The sequence below is a fragment of the Canis lupus genome, chromosome 14, assembly GCF_048164855.1.
Source record: "Canis lupus baileyi chromosome 14, mCanLup2.hap1, whole genome shotgun sequence".
Lineage (NCBI taxonomy): Eukaryota > Metazoa > Chordata > Mammalia > Carnivora > Canidae > Canis > Canis lupus.
The window spans coordinates 42,194,740-42,219,666 of record NC_132851.1 but is presented as its reverse complement, the minus strand read 5'-3'; the positions used below and the strand labels follow the sequence as shown (position 1 = coordinate 42,219,666).

The window sequence follows — 24,927 nt, the reverse complement described above, 5'->3', positions numbered from 1 at the left end:
TGATGTGACTAAGGGAGAGCAGCCAACCCGAAAAGCTGTATGCTGTACAATTCCAACTAAATGACATTCTGAGAAAGATAAAACTATGGAGATGATAAAAAGATCAGTGGTCTCAGACCCTGGTGAGAGGAGGGAGGGATGAATGAGCAAAGCACAAAGGATTTTTTAGGGCGATGAGAATACTCTGTATGATGCCATGATGATGGATACATGTCATTGTAAAGCCTTGTAAAGCCTTAGGATGGATAATGCCAACAGTGAACCCTAGTCTCAAGTGTGGACTTTAGGTGAGGATGATGTGTCATTGTAGGTTCATCAATTGTAACAAATGTGCCACTCTTGTGGGGGATATTGGTGACAGGGAGGATATGTGTGTGTCAGGGAAGACAGTATATGGGAAAGCCCTGTACCTTTTCCCTTGGCCTTGCTATACATTTAAAACTGCTCTAAAAATAGTGTTTAGAGCAAGGCGGGAAGATGGTACTGACATGCAGCCCCTTCCACCATGTGCCTCGTCAACAAGCCCAAGAGTGAGATGACCGTAGAGGAACTGCAGAAGCAGGAGGAGGAAGGGTTTAACCGGGGTCCACACAGTGCTCACACAGTCAGTCAAGAACAACCCCCACGTGCTCGTCAACTGCCTCAGCAACAAGAAGCTTCCTGGCCACCGGAAGGCCTCTGACAGACACGGCAATAGGATGTCAGAAAATATGAAGGAGATGTGGGCCAAGGTCGCCAAGAGTGGCAAGGGCAGGTAGAAGTCCAAGCCAGTCGGCCAGGACCCCCACATCTCCAGGATGTTCCCGTGGGGACCCGGTCATCAAGGTCCTGCGCAATCTGCTCATCACTGCAGGTAGGTGCCCCCTCCCCACCATCAGAATTCTTCCCCTCAGCCTGCGGAGACTTGCCCTTTGTGATGGGAATAATAAAGTCCTGTGTTTCTTCTAAAAAATTAAAAATTAAAAATATAGTTTGCATAAATAAACAATAACATGGAAAAATGTAATTTTTAATCATGAGTTTCATCATTTAATATTCACTTTCTCCTTCTGTGATTCTGTTTTGGTGTAAATATTCTCTCTCTGGCTTTCTTCTTTTGTCCTTGTCTCTGTATGGGCTGCTAAGACAAAACACATAGACGAGTGGCTGATAAACAACAGAAACCTATTTCCCTCAGTTCCAGAGGCTGGAAAGTCTACATTTAAGGCAGAGGCAGATCTGGTGTCTAGTAAAAGCCAGCTTCCTGGTTCTGAATGGCTGCCTTTTTATTGTGTCCTCACTTGATGGAAGGGGTGAGGACGACCTGTGGGGTTAATTTTAGAGGGTCCCTCATCTCATTCATGAGGGCTCTACCTTCGTGACCTAATGACCTCTGAAAAGGCTCACCTGAAAATATCATCACACTGGGGATTAGGTTTCTAGATATGAATTTTAGGGGAACATGAACCTTCAGTGTGTAGCATGTGTCCTCTGAACCAATGTGTTTCAAAAGGCAACTTTACCATATCAGACAGTAGTTTAGCTTTGGGAAATCCAAGATACAGTCATTGAGCATGTACTAAGTATCTAACTAGCACTCCTCTGGGCATCATTCCGGTGGTAAAGAGACTAACAAAACAGTCAAAGTTTTCTGTATTTTTTATTTATATCTGGGATGGCTCTCAGAGTTTTACATGTAGTATATAAGTCATTCCTCCCAACAACACCACCACAAGCTAAATATTATGATTATGCCTGTCTTAGAGATCAGACTCAGAAGGTTAATTAATTTGCTTGAACTAATATAGTAAAAATGGAGCTGGATTCAACAGGCTCTTAGAGTCTAAGTAGGGTCTCATAAATTATAAATATGAAATGTTTCCTCAAAGACTATTCTAAAGACTTATGGGAACTACAAATTCTATGGTAAGAGAGCTTTTGTAAAGACAATAGGACTTCACTCAGGCCTGGAAGCATAAGTAGATTTGGCAAGTTATAGGAAAGGATGAGAATTTTGTAGTCCAGACATCATGAGCAACGTGATGGAAGTGGGAATGGTCAAAGAAGGTTTTTGCAGCTGACACAGATTGGCCTCCCAAGGCAAGTTTCAAATATTGTCAGAGAGTAGTCACTTGGTGGGTTTAATTGATCGGCACCCATTTCCTCTTCTACAGATAAGAACACACCGATTTTTATCCAGGCGTCCACACTTCCTTGCTCAAGTTACACATTGCATAATTTGATTTCACTATTCGAGCAAGGTGCAAGGAATGTGATTAAGACTAAGTTAATATTGTCCAAATTGCTTTATTAAGTGATGGGCATCTGACTTCTTCCAGTCCTATCATAATTCTCTCGATCATAGTCATTCACACACATGTGTAAGTAATGAGGTTCAAGAGCTCTCATGAGGCCATGAGTGGAGCACTCTGCCAAGGATGGAGCCAACACTGAAGAAGGAGAACTGTGAGATGGACCACAGCTAATGAGGTCCTGGACCTGCTGAGTCTTTGTACTGGCCCAGTTGAGAAACTATACTTTTGTTGCAAAGAATACATTCTTTTTGTTTTTAAATACAGTTTGATTAGTTTTTTTTCATTAGTTTTTTTTTTCATCGCAAAGAAAGCATACAGATAATGACATATGAAGAAGATAATGGAAAAGCATAAATTAAAAACAAAAACATTTGCATCCAGTTACAATTCCCCCACTTTCTAGATGAGTGACATTTTCAAGATCTTTAGCCTCTCCTTGAGTCCCAGTAGACTCGTTACAAAGCAGAAATAACCCAATTACTAAGCATTTAGTACAGATGGAATTGACAGAATGGTATTAGATGGAATAAGAATTAATATGTTCCTAAGCAATTTAAATGTGATAAAAGTGTGTTACAGTGGCCTTAAAAGAGCTGACTCAAAGGGATGGCGTGACTAGAGGGGTTAGTACATTTATATGAATACTGTTTCACTTAAAGAACTCCAGTGCAACAAACTAGAAAACCCTAACAGTAATTAAGCATGGAGATTAGGGTCTGAGTTAGGATGTTAAGTGCAGGAATGGGAATGAAAAGACTTGCTGGAGGAATATTTCAAAGACCAGGAAAAAAAAAATGATCCTCTCTAGTTCAACAGAATAAAAAAATATATTGGCTTAATTCTACTGAAGACTGATATTCTAAATGGATGTTTTATAAGAAAATAATAAAAGTTCGGTTTATGGTTCATCAAGAAATTAATACGTGAGTTACACTTGGTTTTGGAGTTTTGTAAATCTGTGCTTTTCCACGTGGTTTGTAGTTCACCGTTCAGTTAAAGACCTTGCTAAAACACATGATGCCTTGCTGCACAGCCGAGAGCTACAGAATAGAATAATATATTACAGTGAAATATTAGATTTGTATTTGGTAGAACAGTGCAGAGGAATGTAGAGTAGTTGAGATCAGGTTGAGAGTAAAATAAATCAGACAGCATGAATTTGAAAGAAACACTAACCTAAAAATAGTCATAGGTTTGGCCATGTTTATATGCTGGGAGGGAAAAAAAAAATAAAGTAACACTTCAGACTGCTAAATTTCTCTCCAGCCAGGAATTATGTTTACAAAGATAAAGAAAATGGAAGAGTTGGAAAATGCTTAATAGACATAGAATCCAACCCCGGTTTCTTGGAAACGATGAGTAGAGGGGAAGACTGAAGTATCTAGAATAATAACTTTACTGCAATATTGATTTGGTTATTTTCAGTAGGTTCTTGTCCAACTTTCCATTTCTCCAAAAATAGCTCGAATTTTGAGGTAGATTGTGGATGAAACACCAAGAGCATTCACTTCAGAGAAATAGAGATTTCTGCCTCTGATGTTCCTGCTCTGATTGCAAGCTGCTTAGTTTATATGTGGCTTTATTCCCTTTACAAACAAGGGGAAAAAAAAAGATAATACTCCTGAGATGATTTACAGGTTTGTTTTTTAACAACAACTAATAAAACATAGGCTGTAAAGCATTTGAAAGATATAAAATGGGGAGCTAATGCATAATCATCCGTGCTAAGATACCAGGCTACAAAGGACAGCTCCAGTGTTCCAGGTGTTCACAGCTGAAAATGGCTAATGACATCAGAGCAGCTATAATTCATGGAAAAGACAAAGATCTAAGTTCTCCAAGCCAGAGAAGGACACAGTAAACATTGTAGGACTTTATTCGTTATTAAAATACGCAAAAATGAAATAGCCGGGGCCTCGAGCTAAGAACCCATGGCACTCTAAAATGGATTGCAAATTAGTTGCTTAGTTGATGTTAGACTATCAGAAGAATTAATCTATAATTTATGCTAAAGAATCAGTCATTTAAATTTTTCACCAGAATCTGTGTGAGCCAGATATACAAATGAAGAGGAAAAAAAGGTAATTGTCAGTCCCAATACGTTTTACTCCCTCTGTTCCTTTTGTTTTTAGCTTTTTACGTTTGCTCCATCAATACAGTCTACAATGCTTCGCACTGACCCAGTTCCTGAGCCAATTCTGATTAATTCAAGAAATACAGCAGTGCGACGATCTGGGGCCTATAACCACGTCAGGGCCTCCCTGTTCAGTCTCTGTGGTTGCCTTGTCTCGTATCTCACACCGTTCCTCTCCTGAGGGAGACTCCATGCTCGCAGTTCCTCTTTACTGATCATTTATTCCACGTTAAAACTCGTGTTTGTCCTATAAGCGTTTTTAGCTTCAACTATTATAAAATATTTATCTGTTAATCATCTGCCTCAGTTCATGACACGTCATCACCACTGGTCCCTCCAAGGCTCCTCCTTCATTTACTTCATGGTCTTTTTTTTTAAATTAAATTTAATTTTTTTTTAAACTTTTATTCACCATGACCTTTCTCAACCTCTTTCCCAGCTATTAAGAGGAAGTGGCTGTGGCCACACAATGCAAGCAGGGAGAATGAACGACATGCAGAAGTCTCGCTGCTGTGTATTGTGATGACAGTTGATGGCAAACTTCAAATCCATCAGGCAGGATTCTTAATGGTCCAGAAGCTTAAGGAATAAAGTTTGGGGTCACTGTGCCAGTCAAGAAACCATAGTCGTCTGCGGTGCTTTCCGACATCAAAGGAAACGGGAAATTGGCAGCGCAAAATGGAAATGATCAATATCAGCCTTGACCACAGGTCACTTGCAGCAAGGAGGACTAGCGGTTGCAGCCGTTTCTTCCTTGTTGTGTATGTGTGTACATGTACACACGTGTCTGTGAGGTGTGTGTCAATTTATGATTATTTTTAGTTTTTCACTATTTTTCGCTACTGTTCCTTCATTGTTAAGGTGAAGGTATGTTGATGGGTTCATAGTAATCAACCTTGTATTTCGGTATTTAAGTGAAAATATATCAAAGTCAGAAAATATCAAAAGGGGAGTATGACTTAGAAGAATGAACATCACCTCAAGATGAATTAAGTAAGATTTTGTGTATCCTCTTTTGAGGGAGCAGGCTAGTGTGTTTGGGGTTTAATGTGGGACAGTTGCATTGTGGTAGTTAAAACCTATTGTGCTTATTTGGACATTAAATATGGCTCAAATGATGTGTAGGAACACCAAGAGGACAAGGCGTAGACTGTGGTGGACTCTTCTCTGTGGCTTGCTTAGGCTGGAAATTAAATTTTCAAAAATCCCCTTCCTCTAACAGATTCAGAGACGTGTGCTGACTTCCTATTTATCATCACTCCACACCCACCCACCCTTCCTCATAGCTGCGGGCCTGCTGGGCAGCAGTGACCCACGGCAGGGACCGTATCCTTGGCTGTGGATCCCACCAGTGGCTTATACACCATTCAAATTAGAATCATATAGTAGGTACCTATGTGAACCCATGAGTTTCATGAACCACAGACTCTTTTCTATTAAACAAATGAAACAGCAGACACACTTTAAATTCTACTATTTGGATAGTCTGATTTCTCATTAAGACTTTTCATAGAAAGTCTACGACTCTAGCCAACTGAGGGTCTAGTGCAATTTCTAGGCTGGGCCAACACCCACTGAGAGTTTTGAACCTCTGGTTTGTTCAGCAACTCAAATCCTGGAAAATATTGTCTTATCTCAAATTCAATTCTCTATCTCCTGACCTCTGACCTCGTTCCCTGTGCCTCATCCCACATTGGCGTGTGCGTGATGCGTGTTCAGCGCTGCTGATCCTGGGGCTGTGCTGACATCAGAGCACGTTTTGTAGGACTTCTCTCTTTAGCCTGGCTTGTGGTTCTCATGTGGTCCAGGATCAGCAGCAACCAGCAACACCTGGGATTTTATTAGGGTGAGAAGGAGCCGTGTCCCTGACCTGCTAAGTCAGAACTAGTCAGAAACTCGGGGGATGGAGCCCAGCCACCTGCACTGCAACAGTCTTTTCAGGCGACTGGGATACAATTAAGTTGTAGAACCACCGAACCGGAATGTGCCGTTCCCCCAATCAGTCCTTCTACCTTGCTCCTCATCCCCACACTCTTGTTGGCCTGTGCCCCTGCGGGGTGCCCAGAGAGCAGTCACGGTACAAGTTATTCATCTACTTGCCTAATTAACATCCGTTCTATTAGGAAATAAATTAGAGAATTTTCTGCAGCCTACCTCGAATAAATTCTGAGAGTAGCTCCTGTTTACATCCTTAATTATATCGTTGCCATGACAAAAGCTGTCCACTTGGTTTTTCACGTTATTCCCCGTAGTCTTTAGTATTTTGTTCTTTATAACTTGACTAAATACCTCATTGTTTCTCCTCTTAGAAACATTTTTCAGAGGCTTATGTAGACTTTTTGCTTCTCTGGATCGGTGCATTCCTTCAACTATCTGTTGGTAAGGATAATATGATAATCGGTCATCTGTGTATACAGTTATTTATTGCTCATGTCCATATCCACAGATATTAAAGGTACGAGTACAAATAAAAATTTGTCGTCTGGGGCTATTAGGTTCTTAAATTGCTCTTGTCATATGAATGTTTCTCACTTAAAATGTATTTTTTAAGGTAAGTAAGTACTGGGATGCCAGCACAATATTTGCCATGTAGTGATTAAACACACGGCCCTAACGTTTTCCTTGCATTTCTTAGAGGGAAATTTAACAGTGTTATGGAAGATGTATAACGATGCTTTTGCTGCTGCACAATGGGGGATCCATTTTAAGCCGAGACCAAGCAGAAAATGGCTCATTTCATCAAAGAGATTTAAAAGGCCTCCCCTATCACCCAGTAGCAGAGGCTGCTGATTACCTTAGGAAGCACAGCTCCCCCTCTACGCACACACACTTCTCAGGTTAGAGAAAACAAGAACTTGGGTATCACGCAGCCACTTGCTTTCAAATGTAAAACACGTAGCAGTTTTAAGCAGAAGATATGAAAAAGAAAAGAAGTCTTCCAGAACAATCGATTTATAAACATTCAGTTCTTACAGGACTCCAACGATGCTAAAAGACTTGCTGTGTTTAGTAATGAGTCCCCTGAAGCAAGAAGTGGATACCCCAGCACGGATGCCCGGGCCTGGAACAGAGCAGAGGATCTCCAAGAGGACCCTGGCTCTACCCAAAGACATCCAGCGCTGTGGCCGAGGGGCCTTTGCCAGTGTCCTTGAGAAGCCTATCTCTCCAATTTTACTTTTTTATTTTATTTTATTTTATTTTATTTTATTTTATTTTATTTTATTTTATTATTTTATTTATTTTATTTTATTTTTTGTTTTTTTGTTGATTTTCTTTTTATATCTCTCCAATTGTAAAGCAGGAAATCTGGCACAGTCTTTAATTTCTTATATATTATATGTAGAATCAAATCTAGTTAATTTTTTATTATCAGAAAATATGAGTCACTCAGCCTGTTATCTTGTCATCCTTTTAAAGCCCCATGGTAAGTAACTTCGCCAAGTGTTATAAATAGTTAGGTGAAGAGAGAAGACTCTCTTTTGTTATTAGTAGTTTAATACTTGGCCAGCAGAAACTCTCAGGAATTCTGTTTCAGCGAGAATTTTATTTTCATTCAGGAACTACAGAGTGATCATCTCCTTTCTTCCATGCCCTGAGTTAGCCCAGGAGGTGTGCTTGGGAACTGATGCAGCCAGCCCTTGCCCTCAAGTATTTACCACTCTAGTGGAAGAAATAGTAAAAAATACTATGGCAATCTAAAATATAAAATAATTAAAGTTATTAAGAAAAAACATAAGAATCTGAGGTAGGTGGTTGTAACGATGGAAGAGTGGTCTGAGTGCGATAGGCTAAGAATGGAAAGAATTTTTGTAAAGAAAAAAAGTTGAGAAAAATCTGAAACAGACTAAGGATTCAGCTACATAAAGGTACAAGAAAGAAGGTCCAAAAATAAAATTATTTTTACAAACACATGCTAGGAAATAATATATTTGAGATGTTAGAGGATCAGAATGATCCTAGAAGACCCTTGTGTATGGGTCATAAATAAAGGTTAAGTGGCAGAGGGGACCTTGAGTAGAGGAGAACTAGATCATACAGGTCCTTTGAGGTCAGATGAAGGTTTGGATTTTATTTTAATACGAATAAGAACTCAGGAGTTTTAGACAAGGAAGTCATATGACATAGTCATATGACTATGACATATGACAGCAGCAGATAATTTGGAATCATGTGTGTGTGGAGGGGAAAGGAATGAATTTGGATTACGGATACCAGCTACAAGGCTGGAGCAATAGTAGTCAGACAAGTTTAGACTTTAAGTCGTATGTCTTACATACACAATATTTTTACATGTCAAAGACATCTCCATATAAAGAAAAATGGGTTTGGCAATTATGAAGAAAGCTACTCTAAACATCCATGTGCAGGTTTTGGTGTGGATCTACGTTTTCAATTTCTTTGGGTTAATACTAAGGAGTTCCTGAATCTTGTTATAAAAGGATGTCTACCCTTGTAAGAAACCACTAACCTGTCTTCCAAAGTGGCAGAAGCACTTTGCGTTCCCACCAGCAGCGAAGGAGAGTTACAGCACATCCTCGCCAGCATTGGGACCTGTCAACATTCCAGATTTCGTCCAATCTCATAGTTGGGTAGTGGTGCACTTTTCTTTTTTCTTTTTTCTTTTTTCTTTTTTTTCTTTCTTTCTTTTTTTTTTTTTTAGTGCCAATAGATTTATTTGATATAAAACTTCAATTTGTAGGGAAAAGTAAAACAGTATCTGTGAAGTACAATAAGGCAAAGTACAGTGAAATGAGATATGCCTGTGTTTTCTTTTAATAATAAATTTATTTTTTATTGGTGTTCAATTTGCCAACATACAGAATAATACCCAGTGCTCATCCCGTCGAGTGCCCCCCTCAGTGCCCATCACCCATTCACTCCCATCCCCTGCCTACCTCCCCTTCCACCACCCCTAGTTCATTTCCCAGAGTTAGGAGTCTTTATGTTCTGTCTCCCTTTCTGATATTTCCTACCCATTTCTTCTCCCTTCCCTTCTATTCCCTTTCACTATTATTTATATTCCCCAAATGAATGAGAACATATGGATGTTTGTCCTTCTCCGACTGACTTACTTCACTCAGCATAATACCCTCCAGGTCCATCCACGTTGAAGCAAATGGTGGGTATTTGTCATTTCTAATGGCTGAGGAATATTCCATTGTATACATAAACCACACTTTTCTATCTCAGTTTAAAAATATCAGAGGGCACAGTGGAGGCGTTCCTGGGGAAGGAGAAAAGTGAAGTGACTGAGTCATTGGGGTACAGCCATAGGCATATACATGCATTTTCCCACCATGTCTCATGGTTCAGTTTGATCCATAAATAGAACCCAATGGATGACAAATTAGTGAATTTCTTATAATCAGCGTATTAGTTAAAATATGCATTCTAAAGTTTAGGATTCTTATTACTATAGGAAGAAAGGAAGGATGAATTTTGGGTGTGCCAGAGGAGCCAATTGGAAGTCCCTGCCTTCAAAAGCACTTGTCTGCAAGATCCAGGAAATCAAAATAAAGTCAGCATATTAAATTTAAAGATTTTTTTTTAGCCGAGGAAAGTATGTGACCTCTCTCTAATAGAGACAGGAAATAATATTCTCCACAGATTCTCATAAAGAGGATGCCTGTGCAATGTAATAGAATTGTTCTTAATCATCACTACATTGATTTTACACAATAATCTTGTAACATCCTTCAATAAAAACTAATGAAATAATTCAGTAAGAAATAATGACTCTGTGGTTAAAACAATGAAGGAGATAAGGTTTTAAAATATTTTAAGTGAAGGAGTAAAAACGCATTATTGTTCCAGATACAGATAATAGAATTATCCTTGAGCACATGTAATGATTATGTGTTTCAGTAATTTGACCATGAAAGTTTGCAAGACATGCTCTCTATTCCATTAGTTCACCTTGCAGTTTAGTGGCACATATGCAGCTTCCCCTTGTTGAGGATTCCTTCAATCTCTTTAATTTTGTAAGACACGTATATATTTATTTTTATTACAGTTTTATTGTACCATAAAATTGCTTATTTTGTGATTATTAGTGTACTTTCATTTAATGAAATTTATTAAACAGTTAAACAATATTTATTGCTTTTCTTGATAAATAGTAATGTATTTAACAATCATTTTAATATGCATATTTCTGCTCTTCCTCTCCTAAACTAAATTTAATTTAGGATGTAAATGTGTCTTATGAATATTTTGTTTCCAGTTCCTATTTCAATAACTGGCATAGTATATGCACTTGATTGCTGTTGTTGATTTTGCAGACAATTACACAGTACTGTGGTTAAAGGATCTCTTATTTGTTTTAATTTAGATAATGTTAGTTGAAATAAAAAATCAACACTGGTTTTTCAGTGCTTTAACAAACTAGAAATCGATTTTTATTTTATGTAAATATCCAACACTGATGTCCTGGTTGGTTGTGAGTTTTTTAAATCTATGTGGGGATTCAGGAACCCCATCCTGCGGCCCCAACTTCGCTCAGCCTTTCTTAGCAGGGGAGGAGATTCTTCAGACTGTTAAGCCCGAATGCCGTAAAGCATCCATTTTATATAATGAATTATTTTTTCCCCTAGGCATCTAACACTAGGTAATAGTTATGTGGATCCTTGGGAGAATTGATATTAGTAAAAAAAAAAATCGTTTTCTGTATTTCGTTGTATACATAAGAGCCTTGGTTGAGAAAGATTCAGAATCCTCTGCATCTAGTCTGCAGAAGAGTAATTAGCATGATTTCATTCATATGTGGAATTTAAGAAACAAAACCAGCAACAAGAACCAGAATAGAGAGATAAACAAAGAAAAACAGACTCTTAACTATAAAGAATAAACTGGTTTGGGTGGAGGGATGGGTGAAATAGGTGAAAGGGATTAAGAACTGTGTATTTACCATGGTGAGCACTGAGTGATGCATAGAAGTGTTGAATCACTATATTGCACACCCGACACTAATATAGCAATGTGTGTCAATTATACTGAAATTTATTTATTTTTATACTGAAATTTAAAAAATAAAAATAAATAAGAGGGGGGGCCCACCTGTTTCTTTCAAGGCTCAGACTACCAGTGAAACATGATACTTAGACACGTTTATGTTGGCAGCAACCTGGCACCTGGCACCTGGCCCCTGGCCCCACGTGAGTGCTGGAGAAAATGGAGTCCCTAGCTTGGCAGCCCCTTGTCCCATGGGATCCCCCCCACACACACACGCTGAAAAAGAAGGAAGGAATTTGGGTGCAAAGCTCACTGCCTCTCATTCATTATTTTGTGTACCATTTCAGAGTAAAAAATGATGCTAATATCTCCTATGTTTTGAGCATCTTCTTTGACTAAAGCCATCTACTGGCTATGATGTGTAGCTTCTCAGCACAATTTATGGAACAATTAATGTTTGAACCCAGATCTACCTGCTTATAAGTTTCATAGTTCTTTCTTTTTCCCACAGATCTGCTAACATAATTAATAATTAAAAGTCAACAGAAAATTGAGAGAAGTATTTTAACTAACTTTCATTTTTTAATGAGTTTAGGGAAAAAAAATTTTAAAGATTTTATTTATTTATTCATGAGAGGCACACAAAGAGAGAGAGGCAGAGACACAGGCAGAGGGGGAAACAGGCTCCCTGCGGGGTTCCTGATGTGGGACTCGATCCTAAATCAGAGCCGAAGGCCGATATTCAACCACTGCACCACCCAGGCATCCCTAAAGGAAAATTCTAGTCTATTTTAGGCAAGGACAGTTTGGTGCAATTCATCATACACTAATATCTCTGGAAATGTAATTTAAGAAACAATAATCCAAAAGCTGATCGAGAGAGTCAGATGAGCTAAAGCCCTGGTTTATGCAAGAAACTTTCATGGTTGGTATTCTTTCATCATTCCTACCCAACAACAAAGTGGTGCTTTAAAGTAAAGTCAAGTAACACCAAAGAATATAAAATAAAAACATAGAACTCCTATCTGTTTCCTGCCACCTCCTTTCCTCTTTGTTGGTGGAGCCACAATTAAAGGAGTGTGTGTACACACATGCACACATGTGTGGGTGTAGATGCATATATTGATTGCACATGTAATAAAAATGGAGTAATCTCATGCCTGCTATTATAAAACTTATTTCACAAAATAGCATATCTAAAATTTTGCCATACCATGGTATATATAATTAGGTAATACATATAAAAAGAAATGTAATAATTTTATTATTGATTGACATTTAAGAAGTTTCTAACATCATTGTTATGATGATGTGTGAATCTGTATCTAACAATATATCTTTGGATGTTTCCGTGCTGTGCATATAATTCTGCATCATGCATGGAGGAAGGTCTATGTAATGATTCCTTTTTTGATGGTAAACTTAGATTGTTTCTATTTTTATGTAACAGCAATGCTGTAATGGGTATATTTGTAAGTATATTTGGTGAAATATGCATACATTTGTGTTTAATTGGTTACTAAAAGTGGATTTTCTGAGTCAAGGCATGAATACTATTTAAACTTATCTATAGATTTGGTCACATTACTCTTGAAAAAATACTATATCAACCTCATTCCCCCAACATTCATTCATTCCATTTCTACATCGCCTCCACTCTGAATATTTTTGGACTTCTTAATTTTCAATAATCCAGTTGGTAAAAAAGTGGTTTAACTACCCATTCCATTACTTGTGAGGTTAAACACTTATGCTTTGGCTATTTAAAATCTATTGACTTCATACTCTGACATTTTTGTTAGATTTCCATGTACTTATTTTTAGTATTCATATAAAGGCACAAATAAATAGTTGCCCTTTTCAATATGTTAACACTTTTCTCAGTTATTCACACATTTCTTAGCTTGGTTTCTTTTGTAAAATTTAGTTGTTTTGTGTCATATCTGTCAATATTTTCCCCTCATGTGTTCCGGATTCTGTTAAGTTTAGGAAAGCTTTCCACACTCTAGGATTACAAAAATGGTATTCCATATGTCTTCTAATACATTTCTGGTTTCAGATGTTTAAACTAGTTTCTTAACTTCTCTAAAAGTTAATTTCTCTCCAAGATGTAAAATAATGATCTATCTTCATTTTTATTCAAATGGCCATTGCTTATCTTAAATCCATTTCTTCCCTCCTGATTTAAAATATTATATTTTTAATTGTATTTTGTTCATGTATCTATTTCTCTATCTCTCTCTCATGACCACATTTCTCTGAGAGATCTTACATTAGGTTGTTATTTGATAAGATGTGTCTCCCATTAGTGTTATTCTTTTTTAAAAAATGACTTAGATACTAAAAATGAGACTGAAGAAAAAGAAGTTAAGGAGTCAATCCCATTTACAATTGCACCCAAAAGCATCAGATACCTAGGGATAAACCTAACCAAAGAGGTAAAGGATCTATACCCTAAAAACTATAGAACACTTCTGAAAGAAATTGAGGAAGACACAGAGAGATGGAAAAATATTCCATGCTCATGGATTGGAAGAATTAAGATTGTGAAAATGTCAATGCTACCAAGGGCAAATTACACATTCAGTGCAATTCTTTTCAAAATACCATGGACTTTCTTCAGAGAGTTGGAACAAATTGTCTTCAGATTTGTGTGGAATCAGAAAAGACCCCAAATAGCCAGGGGAATATTGAAAAAGAAAACCATAGCCGGGGGCATCACAATGCCAGATTTCAGGCTGTACTACAAAGTTGTGGTCATCAAGACAGTGTGGTCCTGGCACAAAAATAGACACATAGATCAATGGAACAGAATAGAGAATCCAGAAATTGGCCCGCAACTTTATGGTCAACTAATATTTGACAAAGCAGGAAAGACTATCCACTGGAAAAAGGAAAGTCTCTTCAGTAAATGGTGCTGGGAAAATTGGACATCCACATGCAGAAGAATGAAACTAGACCATTCTCTTACACCAGACAGAAAGATACATTCAACATGGATGAAAGAGCTAAATGTGAGACAAGATTCCCTCAAAATCCTAGAGGAGAACACAGGCAACACCCTTTTGAACTTGGCCACAGCAACTTCTTGCAAAATACATCTATGAAGGCAAGAGAAACAAAAGCAAACATGAACTATTGGGACTCCATCAAGATAAGAAGCTTCTGCACAGCAAAGGAAATGGTCAACAAAACTACAAGACAACCTACAGAATGGGAGAAGATATTTGCAAATGACGTATCAGATAAAGGGCTAGTATCCAAGATCTATAAAGAACTGATCAAACTCAACAGCAAAGAAACAAACAATCTAATCATGAAATGGGCAAAAGACATGAACAGAAATCTCACAGAGGAAGACACAGACATGGCCAACATGCACATGAGAAAATGCTTCGCATCACTTGCCATCAGGGAAATACAAATCAAAACCATAATGAGATACCACCACACACCAGTGAGAATGGGGAAAATTCACAAGACAGGAGACAAGAAATGTTGGAGAGGATGTGGAGAAAGGGGAACCCTCTGCCCTGTTCTTGGGAATGTGACCTGGTGCAGCCACTTTGGAAAACTGTGCGGAGGTTCCTCAAAGAGTTAAAAATAAACCTGCCCTATGACCCAGCAATTGCACTGCTGGGGATTTACCCCAAAGATACAGATGCAGTGAAATGCTGGGACACCTGCACCCCGATGTTTATAGCAGCAATGTCCACAATAGCCAAACTGTGGAAGGAGCCTCAGTTTGTCTATTGAAAGATGATGGCTAAAGAAGCTGTGGTTTATGTATGCAATGGAATATTCCTCAGCCATTAGAAACAACAAATACCCATTTGCTTTGACATGGATGGAACTGGAGGGGGTTATGCTGAGTGAAGTAAGTCAATTGGAGAAGGACAAACATTATATGGTTTTATTCATATAGGGACTATAAGAAATAGTAGGAGGGATTATAAGGGAAGGAGGGGAACTGAGTAGGGAAAATTAGAGAGGGAGACGACCATGAGAGAATCCTAACTCTGGGAAATGAACAAGGGGTAGTGGAAGGGGAGGTGGGTGGGGGGATGGGGTGACTGGGTGACAAGCACTGAGGGGGGCACTGGACAGGATGAGCACTGGGTGTTATACTATATGTTGGCAAATCAAATTCCAACAATATATATATATATAAAATATATATTATATATATATAAAATAAAAATAAATAAATAAATAACAACTTAGACATATTCATCCACACATCCATTCACATACACTTACAATCAATTTGGAAAGTGGGATTGTGGTTGTTATTGCAAAGAATTTTTAGACCATCATGGTGAAAAGCAATTATGTGACTAACATGGTATAGATTTCTTTTTATTCCTGTTTATTTAGATTTTCTTTTACAGCCTGTGGAAAAGTTGCATGGTTCTATTAATATGTGTTTCAAACTTTTCTTAATGTGTAAAAACATGTTATGATTTTCTACTGTATTTTCTCAGTGGATAATAATGGTATATAAGAAAATAATTAATCTTGAACTGATGATCACATATCTACCTTGTGAGTACATGAATTTACATTGACTGAGCTCCTTTTATCTGCCATAGACCATGTAATGTGATTTTCTTCCTGCATTCTTTCATTTAATTCTTACCAAAAAGTAGATAAATAAAAGGTAATGTTATTTCCCCGTTTGAGAGAATGACAAACCCACACTAACGTGATTATTGTGTGACAACTAGTAGTTGGAGGAGATACAAGTCAGATCCGAGTGCCTCTGTCTCCACGGTCAGAACTCTGAACACCGGGCTGTTGTCTGAGTGCTTGTGTTTTTTCATGTGAAATTCACGATTTGCTAGTAGACAATTATCTTTTGAAAATATTTGTGATTGGGGGGTTCTATGTAAGACTTTTTTTTTCTGTTTTCTTATTGCATAAGCTGGAATTTATGGGCCTATTTTTACCAGAAGTTTTAAGCAACTTTTGCCAATATTCCAATATTTCAGAAAGGGCAGATCTGTTTGTGAACACACTCTTGAGTTCATTACAAATAAGAAAGCACTTCAGAAATATTTCAAAATTTCAAGTGTTGTGAGGAAAAACGAACTTTATTAGCAATATCAGATTTCAAAGTTTGCAATTTAATTTTGAGGAAAAATTTTATCTCAAAGAACGAATTAACAACCCCCATCGAAATCATATTTTTTTGGCTGACTCTGCAGGCTTTGACCTACTCCACAGAGGTAGTAGCTCTTCAGAATACTTTTGTGGTCTAGTGATTGTTTGCTAATTTGTATCTTTAAAGTAGTAGAGAAAGACTTACATATCCTCTAAGCTGCCCCACCTTTTTTTTTTTTTTCCTAAAATCTATTTTGTATCTTTTAGGCTACCAGTAAAGGTCAATTTTTTGGCTTTGCCTACTCTGAGAAGGCATTGATAGGAAGAAACTAGTTATTGAATGATCAAACTGCATCAAGAATATTGATAAGCATTTTCTCTTATTTTATCTCAGCTCTTCTCATTTAATTCTCACAAGAAACGTATGAGGCTGGTATTACTTTTCATATTTGTAGATATCAGACAATTATTTTTAGATCCCTTGGTGATTTATTTATGTTTAAAGATTTTATTTATTTGACGCAGAGAGAGAGAGAGAGAGAGAGAACACAGAAGTAGGGGGAGAAGCAGGCTCCCTGCTTCTGACCTGGTACTTGAGGTGGGGCTTGATCCCAGGACCCTGGGATCGTGACCTGAGCTGCAGATGGACTTTTAACAGACTAAGCCGCCCAGGTGCCCCTTCCTTGGTGATTTAATTCCTCACCTTTAAACATCCCACCTGCTACCTATTTGCCTCTCTGTTCATTTATCAGTTAGCAAATGTGATTTCATGTATGTACAACTAAATGCATGAAAAATTAACTTATTTGTTTGCATGTATATTTATATAATGTTGCTGAGAGAGCTTAGCCTGTGGGTGAGATGAATATTGTTTCACATATTAACAGTGTAGTTTACTTACCTAGTAAATTGGTGCACATCACCCTACTGCTCTGTGCCAGAGTTCCTTCAGTGGTAAAACGGGAGGAATAACATTTATATGATAGTGGTGTGGGAAAGATTAAGAGAACCTGGGATAAGTGCTGAGTTACAATATCTGGTACAGTCTATATTAATATAAACTACCGTTAATAACGCTCACAATGCATCTACTTGAAAAATGAAGAGAAACACTTACTGGTGTCCTAGATTTCTTTTCTGAAATATGTCTCTGTTTAAAAACTGAAAAAAAAAAATCTTGAAGAAAACAGTATTTTGCTATGACTGTTCTTTTTACCGGCTCAACATAAAATGATGGCAAAAATTATGATACATAAGAAGAAAGAGAATTTAAAATTGAGAGTTTTCCAAAATCAGAGTTGTAGAGTAAAGCAATGATAAATTCTGGGACTTGGATGGAGATTTTTCTTCAAGTGAATACTGAGGGGTTTTTAAGGTTTTTTTTTTTTTTTTTTTTTTTTTTTTGCTGCCTAGATGTCTAATGCCTTTAGTACTGCTTAGAAATATTCCAAATCACAAAGCTGTCTAGCAAATGGAATAAACAAGTCATTCTTTTTTTTTTTGTTTAATGGCTCAGTGCTATTGAATGCATATATAATCAAAATTTCATTTAGTTTTAAATATTTGCCTCAAAAAAATCTCTTTGCCACAGCTCGTCAGTCGTTTGTACATTCTCTGTACACATATTTCATGTCATCTAACTATAAAATTAAAAGATACATTTTAATAAATTATTCAGATATAAATTGCTGCTGCATTTGAAGCATACAAATGTGATTGATCAGATGCTGCCAGAATGTTATATGGGGTATAAAAATTAAATAAATAGAATTTGTAATTGGTGAATCTCATAAAAATTAATTATCTAGATAAATTGAGTATATTAGATCCTTAAAAATTACCATCTGAAATCCATGTCATTAAATAATTTATCGTCTTGTATGTTTGTCAAACTATTAAAATTTTCTAGCCAGTATTTTAGAAGTGGATCATATTAGAGAATTTCTCAGTGTCTTTGTTTTAAAGGTTCAGGGTTAATATTTATCAAACTTTCTTATGTATCCGATGCATTTGAAAATAAAGTAGCCGGAGAAACACAACTCCAGAAAAAAAAAATTCATGTTAGGAATTGTGGCATATAGAGATACGAAACACTCAGGTTACCCCCAGAAAACAAAGACTTGCTGTCCAGCTGCAAAGCATGGGGGTCATCTGGAAACCTTCAGCTCTCAGTTCTTTGGAGTCCACCTCAGTCTTCAAGGTCATGCTATTCTTGGGCGATTCTCAGACACTGATTGATTCAAGAAGTGGTTTAAAAGCCTAGTGATGTCCACACATGTAGACAGGCTTCACCCCAAAGCCTTCTTATGCCATGATCATACATAAGATGGCATAAGATGGTGGGTCTGCATCTTGGCCCGATGGCTCCTCTGCCCATTCCTACGTGATCTCCTTCCCCTTCCCAGATGGCACTCTCCTGAACACCCGCGTTGCTAACTTGCTCTCAGCTTCTGCCTCCTAAATAATGTGACCATCTCAGGAATTGAACTCAAATGTTTTGGCAACTACATTATCACATTTGAGAAGTGAAATAGATTTTCTGAAAACAATATGCTTACTGTAGCACCCCAAAACTGCTTGAGTATAATTACAGTGTTTTCCACCAACACTAGTGGAACTACAACTGGCTTTAGTTATTTGCATGCTTCGTTGACATCATCACATATTATTGATGACCACCCCTTTCTCGTTAGTGATCTTGCATTATTTACAAGCTGAAGGAAGCAATCCAGGAGCCTCCAGAACTCACATCCCGACCAACCTGAACTATTGGATGTTGGTGTCAAATTTTCACATTAACATTTCAGTGCAGTAAAGCACACTGCTCGTTCCTCAGTTGGTCATCACTCCTCCTACCAATCTTTGTGTTTTTTTGCTTCTTCAGTTACCTCAATAGGGTGTCTATTTGGGGAAAGAGAGTTAACATTGTTTTAGCTGGTAGCTTTGATTCTCGTAGTAGAGAATGTATCCTTATTCTAAAGTAAGCTACTTCCCTCCCTTTGCAAGAAATAATAGGAAAATCTTGATGTTTGTATCCAGAGTGGTTGGAATATAAATATTTGTAATAGTCACAATGACAGAAAGTTTCCAGGACCAGGATGTAGTCAAGAGGGCACAAATTTCATTCATTCTGGATCCCTAGAGATAGAAGGAACCTCTAGCTACTGGTTAAGTTATAGTAAGACTAAACACTCCAAACTTGGTTTGGTTCAGTAATATCAGCACTGGTGACATCAGTCCCGACAAAGAAGTGGGTCACACTGAAAGTGAAATTGATATGGGTAACCCGAAAATATGTTTTATTTTTCCTACAGAGATGCATTTATTTATTTATTTGTAGAGTATTTCTGGATGCTTCTAATATGCCAATACGGAGCAGTTAAGGTTGGCCCTGAACTGTTCTAGAAGGTTTTAGAAATTCTACTCTAGGTCAAGCTGGAGTTAGGTACTTGCTTGTACAATAATAAAATAAAGTCAACACTGTCTTTTCCTTCTGGCATGGTGGTAATGACAAGTAGACCAAAGGATAAGGATATGGGGAGAGGTCAGTGCCACTGAATAGAAAGTACAGGACGCCATGGGAGCATATCCGACATGCCCTAATGCCGATGGGGGGAAGTTGAGCCACTGATGGCCGATTATAGGAAATGATGACCAAATTGAGAACTGAAGGGTGTGAATGTAAGAGGTGGGGCCTGTTTCTTGCATAGGGAAGGGTGGAGAGGGTTGAGGAGAGGGAGCAGCATGTGTGAAGACCCACAGGCCAGGGAGAACTTGTGTTCTCTTTTCCAACTATTGGCAATTTCTCCAAAAGGTCTGTGGGATAAAGGGAAAGAAATGTCATGTGCAGTTAGGTAAGAAACAGTCCAGTCTTTCACTGAGCTAGCCTTTATTGTGCCTTGTGTCTGCGGGGTGATCATGTCGTCTTCTGCACCTCCTGTGCCGGAAAATGCATCCTCTGCCTTGGAGCAACGATGCACATCCCTTCTGTGAAGACTTTCCTGACAGCCAGCGCAGGTCTAATCATCTTCCTCTGTATTGGGAAGGCTAAGATGACCTTAGGATAAAGGGGCCGAACAGTTAGATCCATGAACTGTTGCCAGAGCAGAGTCTTTGATGTTGGTAGAAAGGAAGTGTTGGGTTGCACACCCACCAGCAGATACAGAGTCACCTCAGGCAGAAAGTGATCCTTTCGTCAGTGGGGATTGAGACCCATGATGAGAGTGAGTGAAAGGCCACTGGTCCCTCAGAACCAGGCACGACACACTCCAGTGGGCGAGGCCAAAGCTGTAGTAGCAGCTAGTTGCCACTTAGAAGAACCACACCAAACAGCTAGCGATATCAAGCAGCACTCACGGGAGGAACATATATCCCTCCCCAAATGTTATTACATGAAGATTATTATTTGCACAAATAAGGACAAAGGCCTTCTGTGGTTTATCGAATGAAAAGAAACGGAAACGAGAAGCCAGGTCCAGAAACAGAGGCCAGTACCTGTGCCTGTGTCTTGGAACCCACAAACAGAAACATTTTGGGACTACAGATGTAAAGATATTCTGTATGGGGACATTTTTTTCCCCCACACTTGTTAAGGATTCTCAGCGGCTCTGGAAGTACGCAACTGGTGGTTTCACAGTATATTATTTACTATTTGTCCATGACAAATTGTAGAATAATCATATACTTTTTTTTCTAATTTCAGAGTTTGCATCTAGTACAAGTGCATTCAGAACAAGTGTTCTCTCTCTCTCTCTCTTTTTTTCCTCTTTCTTCAAAAATTTCAAGGCAGAGAACACAAGCTAGTATTGCTCATGTCATCCTACGGGCCCTTTTCGATCTAAGACTCTGTTACGCAACTTTGGTAGTCTGATGAGTACCCCTTGTACAAAATGTAAGTTAGGGAGGCCTACGTCTGTCTCAGTGTCCTCAGTATATATATACATAACACAGTGCTTTGTCCATATCTTTGCCTTAATATTTTTGTTTTGTGTACGTGTGCACATTTGTGTGCACATGTGTGTATAGGTATACGTAATGTACTGTATCTATACATAGGTACACACATGTATATATACACAAAATATTTTATCCATCACTGAATTATGAGATTCTCATATGAAGGGACTTCGTGTTACCTGACGTCATAGGTCTGGTATAGGTGTCTCTTATACTGTTTTGATAGATGAATTAAATAAATGAATGGATTCATGGCCAAAAATTATTTGGCACAGTAACACAGTTGAATTTTAAAGTGCAGTCTTAAAATAGTATCGCTAAATTATATTTTGAGATATTTAAGTTGAATTAGAGGAAGCTGAATTTTCAGAAGTAATCAGTGAGAAATCAAGCTTTGCAGATGAACCTGAGGGAATCTCTGACAGTTATGCAGAATGGCAGCTGACAGAGTAGATCATGTTAGCTCACACACATGAGAGGGTATAAAATGTTTCTTTGTCTTGCCATATTTCTATCCCTGAGGCGTGTGGTATGATGTTTTTTTGACAGTAAGGACAAGAAGCGGAGATTAAAGAAGTTCTATAAAGAAGACTGTAGTGAAGGTGCCAGAGTAACTCATGACTACAACCTTTTATACTATATATAGAGAGAGTGATATATTTCTCTAAAATATCCATAAATACATTTTTCAATGGAATATTTTCATAATTGGATCGTTTCATAAATCCCTTAAGGATCTTACAAGATGAGTACTTTCCTTTTGTGAATTCCCTTGGAGAGTGAATAATCAGTTCTTAATTTACTACATTACGTATTGAGTTTTCTTAAGAAAAGAAAACCATGTATATTTGGACATTTCTGTAGGCTTATTTTTCACATATCTAGAGAGAAACAATATACACCAAAATTAAAATATTGGGTGAGAGCCAACCTCGCATTATCTGGCAGTGAGGAAATAACTCTGCTGGTATAAAAGAAAATACTTATAAAAGCATGTTAAATGGCATGGTTATATGCACATACCACATTAAATGTAGAACAACAAGAGAAATACAATAATTTATATAAAAACTTTCCTCCAAAGAGAGCAAAGTGTTCTCTAGTGCATTATCTCATTTAACCTTAACGTTCTACCCTGCTAGGAAAGCAACTGAATTTACCGCCTACAAAATATTATGAATTCCCAGTTCTCCCAATACATCCTGAAATAGAATAGCTTAAATCAGACAAAAACTTTATGAGCTTGCTTAAAAGCTGAATCTAAGCTATGGATATTGTTATCACCACAAGGTTTAAAATTACTTCTTTTAAAACAGGAGCTCCTACAATCTAAATCTAACCTGGAAAAGATTACAAATAGTTTCAGGAAAAACATGAATTTCTTAAGACATCACTGCTTTTGGCCAGGCCACAAGCCAGAAGAGGAGTCCTTAGTGATTTGACAGAGGTTTGATGATGGCTCCTCTGTCATTCATCTCTTAGTTTAAGAAATTAGTCTTGTTCTCCTAAATTTTCATTTCCTCTTACCTGGACCACCAATATCTATTCTTCCTTCCACTGGCTCCATCCAATAGCCAGTCATCCTTTTAAAATGAAAGCTACAGGATGTCTATTTGAAATTTGTCAGAGGCACAAAGATAGTTTAAATGGGATATGGTGAAGTTAGGAACCAGACCTCTCTTTCTTTGTCATCGTGTCGTGTTCATCTCTTCACTTTTCTCCAACAACCTTGCCATAAATCTGACGTAGGACTTTTGGACTTACTCTTCCCTCTTCCTGGATCTCTCCTCCCTTGGAATTTACAGAGCTCCTCCTTAGCCTCCCTTCAATCAGATCTCTGCTCAAAGACCACCTCCTCACAAAACCCTTCCCTGAACACCATAATTAAACCAGAATCCATCTTTCCTCTACAAAACCAGCCTGAGAGACTCTTGCTTCCTGATATTTTCCTTTATATAATTCAGCACTCTCTGACAAAACCTTGTTTATATTTTTGCTGTATTCATTTATCAGTGGTCTTTCTCGCTGAAATTCAAGTGCCATAAAGTTAAGTCATTTAACTTACTGCTGTGATTAGAGCAACACGCTGCCTCTGGAGGGGCTCATTGTATATTTGATGAATGAGTGAATGAACACATCTAAACAAAATCTCTGTCATTGTCTCCCTTGGATATATTTCACCTAATCAATAATGGAGGTATGACTAATTAGATATTTCTATTCTTTTGTTCGGATAAGCTGGTTACCAATATAGGATTTTTAGAAGGTAACAGAATCTGTTATAAGTAAATAGTAACATGAATGAATAAAAAAAAATTATTATGCACTCAAAGATATCTTACATTTTCACTGAGAATGGTCTTGCTCTTCAGAATTCAATCCTGAAAGAAAAGATCAATTCTGTCTCAATAATATTGTCCTAAATCAGTAAAATTTAATGGGGGGGGGTGTAATAAAATTCTTTAAAGTACTAACTAAAAATACGGAAATTCCTTTTCCCAAAATGCGTTTTAACCAATATTCAAAATATGATGCATTCGAGTTCAGTGAACATGGGTGTAAGATTAAGAACTGCAGCTATAGACTCAGAATATTTAATGTTATAAAGAGTCTTTAAGATCCCCTGGTCCAAACTCTTCATTTTAAAAGTGAATAAATAGAGAGCACGGCTTGTGGAAGGTTACACAACTGTTGAGTGATAGGTTAATATTTCAATAGAACATGAAAACCCAGTGCTTTTTCAATAACATTTATGTTGAAAAGATTTTTCAAATTTAAATTTCTGACATAACACTTTTTACATGTCCTGAAATCAGTTGAAAGTCTCTGATATATTAAAGTGTGAATTCCACAGGAAAGAAAGTTCTACTAGGTCCTCCATTATAATACTTGTTTTTCCAAAGTACTCTGTACCTTTCATCCATCTTTGAAAATCTACCTATTTACATTCTATCAAGTCCTTTTAAAACTTCATCAGTAAAGTATATCATCATCTATGCTAAATAAATATTCCCTGAAAATATTACATCCATTCTGTAATGCTGCATTCTGTTGTTTGAGAATTACATGATGTAATGTTATTTTCCTCAGCTTAATTTATTGGAGAAAATTTATAGCATATCCTCTAATTTTAAAAAATATTTATTTACATGGAGATATTTTTTGAAATTTCAGAAACTGTATTTTCATTTCTAGAATTTTCTGTTTGTTTATTTGTATTTTTTATTTGCATCCATTATCCTTCACTAAGCCTAAAGACTTTTCTTGTCTATGTGTTTTGTTGTTGTCGTGAACACGCCTAACAAAGACCTTTCACATGCCATTTCCCCAACTTACAGTGGTTGGACTTAAGATTTCTTGACTTTACGATGGTGCAAAAGGGCTACACACTCAGTAAAAGCCATATTTTGAATTTTGAATTTTCATGTTTTCTTATTGACAGGGAAGCTGGATAGTGGCATCGATCAGCAGATCCCAGTCAGGCTATGA

The 24,927-nt window shown here is 37.5% G+C and overlaps 1 pseudogene; it reads left to right on the top strand.

Moving 5' to 3' along the window:
* The first annotated feature begins 505 nt into the window (after nt 1-505).
* Nucleotides 506-24,927, top strand: LOC140603536 (small nuclear ribonucleoprotein Sm D2 pseudogene; annotated as a pseudogene).